Source organism: Salvelinus sp. IW2-2015, linkage group LG2, assembly GCF_002910315.2.
Source record: "Salvelinus sp. IW2-2015 linkage group LG2, ASM291031v2, whole genome shotgun sequence".
NCBI lineage: Eukaryota > Metazoa > Chordata > Actinopteri > Salmoniformes > Salmonidae > Salvelinus > Salvelinus sp. IW2-2015.
In genome coordinates, this window is record NC_036839.1 from 31903664 (window position 1) to 31915579 (window position 11916).

An 11916-nucleotide genomic window follows, 5' to 3' on the forward strand; every position below is an offset into this window, starting at 1 on the left:
GATACCAGCCGTGAACTACCAAATGCTGCCAATTTCTAGCAACTTCGCACAGCCATTGAAAAGGAGTGGGACAACATTTCACAGGGCACAATCAACAGCCTGATAAACTCTATGTGAAGAAATGTGCATGAGGCAAATGGTGGTCACACCAGATAGTGACTGGTTTTCTGATCCACGCCCCTAGTTTTTTAAAACATATGTGACCAACATATGCACATCTTACTCCCAGTCATGTGAAATCCATAGATTAGGGCCTAATGAGTTTATTCAATTGACTGATTTCCTTATAGAACTGTAACTCAGTAAAATCTTTGAAATTGTTGCATGTTGCGTTTATATTTTTGTTCAGTGTAGGTCATGTTTTTTAAACTCTTTCATAACCTGCCGTGCCATCAACCAGCTGGCAGCTAGTGTGTTGAGTGTGAACTTGCCTGAGGCTAAGTGTGTGTGTGTGTGTGTGTGTGTGTGTGTGTGGTGTGTGTGTGTGTGTGTGTGTGTGTGTGTTGTGTGTGTTGTTGGTGTGTTGTGTGTGTGTGTGTGGTGTGTGTGGTTGTGTGTGTGTGTGGGTGTGTGTGGCAGTTACCTTCTCACCTCCGGTCCCAGGGAACACTGTCACGCTCCATGCAACATGCACATACAACACACGCAACCCCATAGGGACAGGTGCTGGAGGAAATACCTAAACGCAGGCAAAGACAGTATGCTGGTGCTACAGACAGTCAGACATGATAGGGATACACACAGCCATAACATGAAAATAAAATGGTATGTTCATTAGGTAAGCTGATATAATCAAAAACAAATGGACTGCCATTCATGTTTCACATATTTACTTGACAATTTTACACAGGATTTCACAGGAAATTAAACTGTATGCCAGCTATCAGTTTCAATAATTAACATGTTTGATTAACAACATGAATCCAATATAAATTAATTAACTAATAGCAAACCTCATTAATGTCCTGCAAGTCTACCAGAGAAAGAAAGAGAGATAAGCGTAAAGTCGGATAAAGAAGAACTAGGATTGCCACATGAGTAAAGCCCAGTCATCGAGTGGAAAAAGTACTGAAGATGAGAAATAAGATTGTGTAAATGGTAAAGAGAGAAGAAATAATGTGAGCGAGCTACCTGACCTCCAAGAATGAAGGAACATCCATTTTGTTTTCCTATTCTTAGTTTCCGTAAAACCTCATATTCAGAACAGTAACCAAATGTCCAACAAGCACCCATCTATCTCTCTCAGTCATGCTTTTAGGATATTGCCTAGATAGTTGAATACTTACCCTATCAGGTGACGTGTGTGTGTGTGTGTGTGTGTGTGTGTGTGAGGCAGTTACCTTCTCACCTCTGGTCCCAGGGGAACACTGTCACGCTCCATGCAACATGCTACATACAACACACGCAACCCCATAGGGACAGGTGCTGGAGGAAATACCTAAACGCAGGCAAAGACAGTATGCTGGTGCTACAGACAGTCAGACATGATAGGGATACACACAGCCAATAACATGAAAATAAAATGGTATGTTCATTAGGTAAGCTGATATAATCAAAAACAAATGGACTGTTCCATTCATGTTTCACATATTTACTTGACAATTTTACACAGGATTTCACAGGAAATTAAACTGTATGCCAGCTATTCAGTTTCAATCATTTAACATGTTTGATTAACAACATGAATCCAATATAAATTAATTAAGCTATATACGATTTGTGAACACAAGAGCAATTCCTCATTAATGTCCTGCAAGTCTACCAGAGAAAGAAAGAGAGATAGCGAGATAAAGTCAGGGAAAAGACGAAGAGAGGAAAAGAGAGAGAAAGAGCGCTCTGAGCCTCCAGGACCTACTGTTAAACCAAGAATCAATGCTACTCCACTTAGAAGTAAATTGAAACTATTTTCCTTGGAGTCCCCGCCATGTTAATTTCAGCCGCAGGGTCGTGGGGAGGACACTTTAGTTATGATGAAAGACAGTTTTCCATTTACTGAGCTTGGTCACACTCCCATTTGAGTTAATATTGGTGCTCCTTCAGTTTCCTTCATTCTCTCCCATTCTCCCTCATTCGCTCTCCCCCGCAGACAGACAAGGGGATAGGAAGAATCATAACCTGGGTCCAGCTTCTTTGCTTTTGTTTATTATCCTGTATCTCATCCATTCTTATCTAGCAGACTAAGGTCTCTTTAAAAAACACCTCTGAGTCTCTATCAGGAGAAAGGGCTTGGAATGATGCCACAGTGTCAGAGTCTATATTGACTGTGAATTAGTTAAAGTCCAAATGCTTCAAGCTGCAAACAAATAATCCTGCTAAGCATTCTGACCTTTCCTACAGGTAAGGGCTGCGCTAAATGCAAAGGACAGGTTCACTGAAAACACACACGTGTGCATGCACACGGACACAGACACACACACACACACACACACACACACTAGGTAGGTAGGTAGGTTAGCAGCTATACTAAGAGCTGGGTGGTGATATAAAGAGCAATGAAAGGGCAGAGAGTGTGACTCATCCTCCTGTCTGGTGTGTGTGTGTGTTTTCAAGGTTATGTGTGTGTGGGAGTCATCTGCAGTAATTATCCTATCAGAGGGATAATTCAGCACACACGCAAGTATTCAGCTCACACGCAAGCATACCTGAACACAAACACATAAATACACACTGTAAAAATMTAAATAAAAAACCCTGTGGCTCTCTAGGAGCAGGAATGAGGAACAGCGACTGGCTGAAACAGCTGCAAAGCTCAGGCTAGAGTGAGAGTGCAACAGAGAGTGGTTTCAGCACCAAGGACAGCATTTATTTATGCTGTGTGTCTATATGCTCTCTCAGCTGTCTCTGTGGCGCAATTGGCTAACGCGTTAGACTGTTAATCTAAAGGTTGGTGGTTGGAGCACACCCAGGGACGGAAAGCTTTTCTAATTGTGCCCTCGTTGGTATGCAGACTATTTTAGGAATGTAATGAACAGGCATGTTTTCAGAGCCATGTGACTGTGTGTAGTGTATTGACTGCATTAGGTAGATTAGCAATAGTTACTGATTTACAATCTCAATCTGGAGGGAGCCGGAACCTGTCAGAGTAACCGTTTTACAGTAACYAATAGTAATAAATGATGTAATACCATAGTAACAGCATAGTAATAACATGTAATAGCAATAGCAATATTAATAATTACATTTCATTTCTCTGTGCTTCCGATTCATGGCGTTATATATCGAAAGCAGTTTCCACATTATTAACATTTCAAGGTTATCAAAAAGCATCAGGAAACCAAACAACTCAACTCATTAGAATTAAGTTATTCAACCGCCTGATAAGAACATCGCCAGGAGATCTTAAGATGGGAAGATGCTATCATTAACAAATAGAGGTGAAGTAAAAAGAATACTGGTGTAATGAAAATGGTAAACACATTCATGTTATCTTCCTCATGGTGTCATGCCAATAAGAACTATCAGATTAGGAGGAGCATGGGAGCGCTATTTCCCATGTGGGAATATAATCGGACACATATCTATCTTACTGTCTATACTGACTAAATATATGACTATATTTTCTGTAATACTGGTGTCATTGAAGCGCATCAACCTCAACAAAACCCATGTCCTCTACATAAACTACCCCACAGACAGTTAGGGCACCCAGCTCATCTCAGCACTTCTCATCCTCCCTCTCTCATCCTGTCTTTTTTATAGGAGAAGAGGAGTCGCAGGGCACTGAGTGTAATTAAATCAAGCTTTAAAATGTAAATATATCATTAAACAATAGCCAGCTCCACTAGCTTTATTGGCTGCTGCTCCAGAAGGTTCAGCTGTTAATCTTAGTGATGTCCTGCATGGTTCTGTGATTACTGATAATATTCTGTATCTCTATGGCTGATGGTGAAGTGCTGTATAGTATGGATGTGTACTAAAACAGATAAAGGAAAACCATGAGGGTTGAGCCGGGGTGTGGACATGAAGCTAGGTTTAGGGTTAGGGTAGAGTTAGGGTTAGGGTAGAGTTAAGGTTAGTATTGAGTATCAAGTTCTACCCGGCTTAAGTTCGCGTATCAGGAACAAGCAGTAGGCGCGTACGGGCAAGAGCAGTCTAGGGATTATAAGAAGGAAGGATTACGAGGTTAAGTGTGCAGTAGAGTTGTGTCTAGGCGCGATGACTTCTCAGGGATTATAGCGCAGTTAGGCGTACTGGTAGTGGTCTTGAAGGCAGTACGTTCTCTAAGCGGCGGGGCTAGAGTTCATGGTTAGTTGGTTGAGAGTTAGGGATTAGGTTAAGTCTACTGTATAGCCTAGTGCAATAGGGAGAGCTAGGGTATAGCCGCTTAGTGTGTTAGGGTTAGGTTGAGCCCGGGGTGGGACATGAAAGGCTAGGTCCCTTAGGGTTGGGGTAGCACGTTAAGGGTTAGAGGTGACGTTAGGGTTAGTGGTAGAGTTAAGTGTTTAGAGGGGTTAGCGAGTTATGGGTAGGGAGAGTAGGGTTTAGGTTATCTAGAAGTTAGAGGTTTAGCATAGAGTTAGTGTCGGTTACGCGTGTTAGGTAAGTCGAGTAGGGTCTCAGCTGGAAACGTTCTACCTAGGAGTCTAGGGTAGCGACCTTTGAGAGCGCTCAGAGTATTAGTAGGTTAGGCAGAAGTTCTAGTGCCTTGTTAGTGAGTGTACAGTAGTCAGGTCAGGGGTAGCCGAGAGCGATTAGGGTTAGTGTTTCTATGCGAGTATCCGTAGTTTCATACGTGTACGAGTTCACTGAGCTTAAGCTCTAGATATCAAGATCAATAGGGTAAGAGGATTCACAAGGGTAATGCCATAGTGGCGTTAGAAGTTAGGGTCTATATGACGTAGAGTTACGGCTTCTAGTAGAGTCAGCGTATAGGGTAAGATATTCGACAGTTTATAGCATGAGTCTGGAGTTAGCAGTTAGCGGTAGAGTTATGGGAAGAGTCTACCTTATTTGGCGTCGAGGTAAGAGTGTAACAATGGCTTCACCGTAAGCTGTAAATGTAGAGTTAGAGCAGAGTCTTAAGCCTTTTAGGGTTAGTGAATGGGTACAGTAGGGTCCCTATGCCCGTAGATGTTATGCCGCTATGGGTTAAGTTAGTGGTGTAGCGTGCTAGTTGACGCTACGATCGATAGGGTTAGGTAGAAGTTAGGGAATATGTTGAGCGCTAGACTAACTTTAGGGGGGTTAGAGTTTGAGGTGTTAGAGGTCCAGAGTCATATGGGTTAGGGTAGAGTATAGGGTTCATGGGTAAGCTAGTTATGGCGGCTCCTACGAATTGGTCGCCAAAGTCTAGGGTTTTAATCTGGCTAAGATACATAGGCGTATATAGGGTAGTGTTAGGGCAGAGTTAGGGTTAGGGTAGGGTTAGGGTTAGGGTTGAGCCGGGGGTGTGGACATGAAGCTAGGATTAGGGTTGGGGTAGAGTTAGGGTTAGGTAGAGTTAGGGTTAGGGTAGAGTTAAGGTTAGGGTAGAGTTAGGGTTAGGGGAGAGTTAGTGGGTTAGGGGCTGTGGGTAGAGTTAGGGTTCGTGGTTAGGGTAGAACGTCAAGGGTTCGGTTATAGGATTAGCGGGGAGTAGAGAGTTTAGTGTTAGGTCAGAGTGTAGGTTCTTACGGCGTTGATTGAGGTAGTTAATGGGTTCTACGTCGAGAGCCACAGGGTCTTACTATTCGGGTATAGTTACATACATGTGAGGGTTAGTCAGGTCAGACTGTTTAAGGCTCTAGTTCAGGAAATGGTTAGACGATGCATAGGGTTAGAGGATCTTAGAGAGGTCTAGAGGCTTTTAGGGCTGTGTCGTTTATGTGTTCAGTATGAATAGGGTTGTCCAGTAGCCTGCGTTATAGATCGGGGTTAGGTTAGATAATAGGCGTTGAGGGCGGGACCTGTAGCACGCTTGACGGTTTAGTGTACATGATAGAGTTGGTGGAGGGAAATAGAGTGTCGGAAGTAGGGTCGAGTTAGGTTTAGGGTAGAGTGTAGGGAATAACCTTATTATTTGGGTAGATGTTAGTGTTTAGGTTTAGGGAGGGAGCAAGTAGAGTTAGTTTAAGGAGTTTAAAGGGTACATCTAGGTTCAGGTAGAGTTCAGGCTAGGGTAGAGAGTTAGCGTTAGGGGCGAGTTAGTGCATTCTAGCGGGCGTCTTCGCGTACTCAGAGAGGGTTTAGCGTAAGTTAGAGGTTGAGGTTAGTGCGAGTTAGGGTTTTAGGGTTAGGGTAGAGTTAGGGTTAGGGTAGAGTTAGGGTTAGGGTAGAGTTAGGGTTAGGGTAGAGTTAGGGTTAGGGTCGAGTTAGGGTTAGGGTCGAGTTAGGGTTAGGGTAGAGTTAGTTTTATGGTTGCTGAGTCAGGTTTTTGTATAAAAATAATGGTTTTTAACCAGTAGATTATCAGTTCCAGAGTAAGAGCAGCAGCAACAGCACAGAGAGCCAGCCAAAATGCCCAACATGAACAGCAGCGTTGTCTTCTTCATGGGCCGCWCCTYTGAACGCACCTCCGACTGACCTGACATGTACTCCTGAGCCCTCCTTCCCATCACAATTTAAGTTGGTCATACTGGTCTCTAATGGTTTTAGTAACCACAGTGTGGGCCTGTTAGAAAACAAAAATCACGAATATCCACTTAGTAAGATCCGATTTTTTGAATGTGCGCCAATGACGGCGTACTTGTTCTTTCCAAATGGGCTGCGTTCCATTGGTGTCTTTACCACATGTATTGATACCGGGTCTGCTAAGACCAGTATGACCAACTTAAATTGTGATGGGGAGGAGGGCTCAGGAGTACATGTCAGGTCAGTCGGAGGTGCGTTCARAGGAGCGGCCCATGAAGAAGACAATGCTGCTGTTCATGTTGGYCATTTTGGCTGGCTCTCTGTGCTGTTGCTGCTGCTCTTACTCTGGAWCTGATATTCCACTGGTTTAAAACCTTTCTTTTTATACCTTTGGCCACATTGTATAAACACCTGACTTAGTAACATGGCATAGAGGCCCATAACATAGAGGCACACTGAGGTTTGTCCACATTCCACAGACTGGGTCCCTCAAAAGTCCTTCAAAAGGTTGTTTCTCTCAGAGAAAATAACACAAAGCCCTTGTGAAGGTGTAAACAAAAKGTCACAGCCTTGGAATTTGAAAGTATAAAGTGTGTTCATCTCACAATACTTAGTTTGAGGGTTAGGGTTAGTTTAGTTTGAGGTTTTTGTCTTGATTCAGTATTATGAAACAGTTAGTTCCGGCCACGCAATCTGATTGGTTCCTCTTTTTAAACCAATCAGAAAAAGTGTGTTGTGTAAAGTGTGCTGTGTCTCTTGTAAAATGCACTTTAAATCAATTTGACTTGACATGACAATACATTGAGTGTACAAAACATTAAGGACACCTGCACTTTCCATGACATAGACTGACGAGGTGAATCCAGGTGAAAGCTAAGGTTCCTTATTGATGTCACTTGTTAAATCCACTTCAATCAGTGTAGTTAAAGAGGAGGAGACAGTTTAAGGAAGGATTTTTAAGCATTGAGACAATTGAGACATGGATTGTGTGTGTCATTCAGAGGGTGAATGGGCAAGACAAAATATTTAAGTGCCTTTGAACGGGGTATGGTAGTAGGTGCCAGGCGCACCGGTTTGAGTGTGTCACGCTCATCAGTCTCCCATGTGGATCAAGAATGGTCCAACACCCAAATGACATCCAGCCAACTTGGCACAACTGTGGGAGGCAGTGGAGTCAACATGGGCCAGCATCCCTGTGGAACACTTCGACACCTTGTAATCTATGCCCTGATGAATTGAGGCTGTTCTGAGGGCAAAAGGGGCACAACTCAATATTAGGAATATGTTCCTAATGTTTTGTGCACTCGGTGGATATTATGTTTGGAGAGTTCATCCCTTTATCAAATGCACTTCATTTTGTATGAATTGATATTATAGACATGAACTTTTAATGGATATATTGAAAAACATTAATGTGGTATTTAGAGATGATCATAATTATCTCCATTTAATAATATATATTTGAAGGCTAATGATTACACCGTATGACTTCATGTTCCCGTACACATCAAATGACAATTCTCCCTCTTAGACATAACCTGACTAGATACACCAGCCACACACGCTAAATACGTTTTTGTCCTGATTGGTATTGGAGTATGTCAATTAAAATAATTTACACACTACTTGAATTCCATTAAGTCAACATTAGATATAACTGTAACGGTTTAAAAGGTGCTGTATCAGACTTTAAAAACACTCTTGAAGTATATGAAGATGTCAATTCACCTGTTTCATGTGTAGGTGTAGCTAACCACTCTACAGAGTTGAAGTGTGAGACTATGTGATGCTTCTGAGTAGATAAAAGCTTCTATTAACAGAGTGTGCAATCAGGGTCACTGGCTGGTGCGTGGGCAGTGGGAGCAGACACACAGCCAGGCAGCATCACAACATCTTTTAGAAACCTATCAAGAGCTTAAAGGGATAGTTCACCCAAATTACAAAATGACATATTGGTCTCCTTGCCTTGTAACCCAGGTGTAGGCAACCCTGTTCCTAGAGTGTCGCAGGTACTACAACATTCTATTCCAACTAGGCACCACACCTGACCAACTGAGCTAATTGATCAGTTCAGTGATTGRCTAAATTCAACACACCTGGTGTTAAAGGTTGGTTAAATCAAAAACATGAAGGACCTGGGTTGTCTACCCCTGCTGTAAGCAGTCTATGGACAAGGTAAGACAGAAATCTTTGCTTTGGTTTAGTTTCCCTGGCACTGTTTTCAAATGCTAACGTTTTAGCATTTGTGGCACAATTCCCATTCAAGTCATGGGACCGCTATTAGCATTCTCCGCACATCATGTCCAAATGTTTAGAAAGTATTTAAAATTGATTGTGAATCTCACCAAAGTCACTTATAGATTCTTTTTTTTAAAATATCGGTCCCATGACTTGAATGGGATTTATGCCAACATGTCAGCCACTTCCAGGGAAACTTAACCAAAGCATGGATTGCTGTCATACCTTGTACATAGATTGCTTACAGGGTAAGGAAACCAATGTGGACTGGCCACCCCTCATAGCCTGGTTCCTCTCTAGGTTTCTTCYTAGGTTTTGGCCTTTCTAGGGAGTTTTTCCTAGCCACTGTGCTTCTACACCTGCATTGCTTGCTGTTTGGGGTTTTATGCTGGGTTTCTGTACAGCACTTTGAGATATCAGCTATCAGATATGTAAGAAGGGCTATATAAATACTTTTGATTTGATTTGATTTTATGTGTAATTTTGGTGAACTATTCAGATTGTACAGTCAGCTTTCCTGCCAGTTCTTGACTAGGGTGATACCATTTACCAGAATGCAGCAGCCACTACTCTTAAACCTTTGGATGCCGTCTACCATAGCACCCTTCGCGTTATTACAGGTGACCATTTTAATATTCATCACTGCATCTATCAGGGCACAAGGCGAGACCCAGATGCAGACACAGGAGGCAGATGGTTGGGGTCTTAGATATTTATTGATCCAAAAAGGAGTAGGCAAGAGAATGGTTGTGGACAGGCAAAAGGTCAAAACCAGTTCAGAGTCCAGGAGGTACAGAGTGGCAGGCAGGCTCGAGGTCAAGGCAGGCAGAATGGTCAGGCAGGTGGGTACAAAGTCCAGAAACAGACAAGGGTCAAAATCGGGAGGACTAGCAAAAAGAGAAACGAAAAGGCAGGAGCACGGGAAAAACACGCTGGTTGACTTGGACATACAAGACGAACTGGCACAGAGAGACAGGAAACACAGGGATAAAWACACTGGCACAGAGAGACTGGCAACACAGGGATAAATACACTGGCACAGAGAGACAGGAAACACAGGGATAAATACACTGGCACAGAGAGACAGGAAACACAGGGATAAGTACACTGGGGYAACAAGCGACACCTGGAGGGGGTGGAGACAATCACAAGGACAGGTGAAACAGACCAGGGTGTGACAGCATCCTGTATCAGAAGGTCGACTGGACCTCACTAAAGTCCCATAGATCACATCATTACTCCCTTATTTTTTTTACAAAGCTCTGCTCCACAAGCTTCCAACATACCCCACTTCCCTGTTGAAATYTAAAAATATGAGATACCAAACTCTTGAGGTCTCCCTTGTCTCCACAAAGTTTGGTAAATTGGCCTTTGGTTTTGATGCACCACAGTTATGGAATACCTTACAAAACAAATTACACCTGGATTCCCTGGTGCCGTTAGGGCAGTTTAAAACTCTTTTGTGAAATGAGTTTCCTGAAGTGTGCAATTCTTTCAGTTGACTATTATAAGTTGTAGAAAGAGGAGGAAGAGAAGCGCTACTAAAGTACACAATAGTATATTTTGGTAGATAGAAGGTGCTCTTTGGTAAAAGGGGTAAATTCGTCATCAAAAAGAAAGGAGGACCAAGGCACTCTTCATATAATTAATTAAAATGCCTTTATTAGTATGGCATGTTCAATAGAAATGTCATGTTCTGACCTTAGTTCCTTTGTTTTGTCTTTTGTTTTAGTTGGTCAGGGCGTGAGTTGGGTGGGTAATCTATGTTTTCTATTTCTGTGTTGGTTTTCTGTGTTTGGCCTGATATGGTTCTCAATCAGAGGCAGCTGTATGGCATGTTCAATAGAAATGTCACGTTCTGACCTTAGTTCCTTTGTTTTGTCTTTTGTTTTAGTTGGTCAGGGCGTGAGTTGGGTGGGTAATCTATGTTTTCTATTTCTGTGTTGGTTTTCTGTGTTTGGCCTGATATGGTTCTCAATCAGAGGCAGCTGTCAATCGTTGTCCCTGATTGGGAACCATATTTAGGTAGCCTGTTTTCTGTTGGGTTTTGTGGGTTGGGTTTTGTGGGTGGTTGTCTTCAGTCTTTGTGTGTCTGCACCAGATAGAACTGTTTCGGTTTTCACGTTTGTTGTTTTTGTATTTGTAGTGTTCAGTTTTGGATTTATTAAAATAAGATGAACACTAACCATGCTGCGCTTTGGTCCTCTCCTTCTTCCACCGAAGAAAACCGTTACAGAACCACCCACCACAAAAGGACCAAGCAGCGTGGTAACAGGCAGCAGCAGCAGCAGGAGCAGCGCTATAAGGAGGAATGGACATGGGAGGACATTCTGGACGGCAAGGGTTGCTACACATGGGAGGAGATCCTGGCTGGAAGGGATCGCCTCCCATGGGAACAGGTGGAGGCAGCCAGAAGAGCGGAGACAGCTGCTAAAGGGAACCGGCTATACGAGGGAACACGGCTGGCAAGGAAGCCCGAGAGGCAGCCCCAAAAATGTATTGGGGGGGGTACACGGGGAGTGGTGTTAAGCCAGGTAGGAGACCTGAGCCAACTCCCCGTGCTTACCGTGGAGKGCGTGAATACCGGCAGATGGAGCAGTCGGCGAAGTTGAGGTGTGAGTCTGAGAATGTTGAGGAGTTATTGGACAGATTGGAGGAGAGTGAATGGAGGGGAGATTATGAGACATTCGAGGAGTTGTTGATTAAKTTGGAGGAGAGTGAAGAGAGAGAGCTGTTGGMTTGGKATYGTATGCAAGGCAGTCGCCCTGAGGAGCGTGTTAGCTGTCTGATGCCACCTGTGTCGGTTCCTTGTACTCATCCTGAAACATGTGTTAAAGTTCCYGAGCAATTGATGCCGGCTATACACACCAGTTCTCCAGAGTACCTTCACAACCCGGTATGCCCTGTTCCTGCTCCCCGCACTCGCCCAGTGGTGCGTGTTCCCAGCCCGGTACCACCCGTTCCGGCGCCACGTACCAGGCCTCCAGTTCCAGCACCTCGCACTCYCCTTGAGGTGCGTGTTCCTAGCCCAGTACCACCAGTGCAAACACCACGCACCAGGCCTACTGTGCGTCTCCAGAGCCCTGTACGCCCTGTTCCTCCTCCTCGCACTCGCCCAGTGGTGCGTGT

At 43.7% G+C, this 11916-nt stretch overlaps 1 protein-coding gene and 1 non-coding gene across 2 annotated transcripts in view; one reads left to right on the forward strand and one right to left on the reverse strand.

Annotated features, from left to right (window-relative positions):
* Positions 1-11916, reverse strand: part of epha3 (eph receptor A3) — a 980965-nt gene that overhangs the window by 391884 nt on the left and 577165 nt on the right. The window lies entirely within an intron of this gene.
* On the forward strand, positions 2838-2911 carry trnan-guu (transfer RNA asparagine (anticodon GUU)). Its single transcript has one exon. It is a non-coding gene; the product is annotated as a tRNA-Asn (tRNA).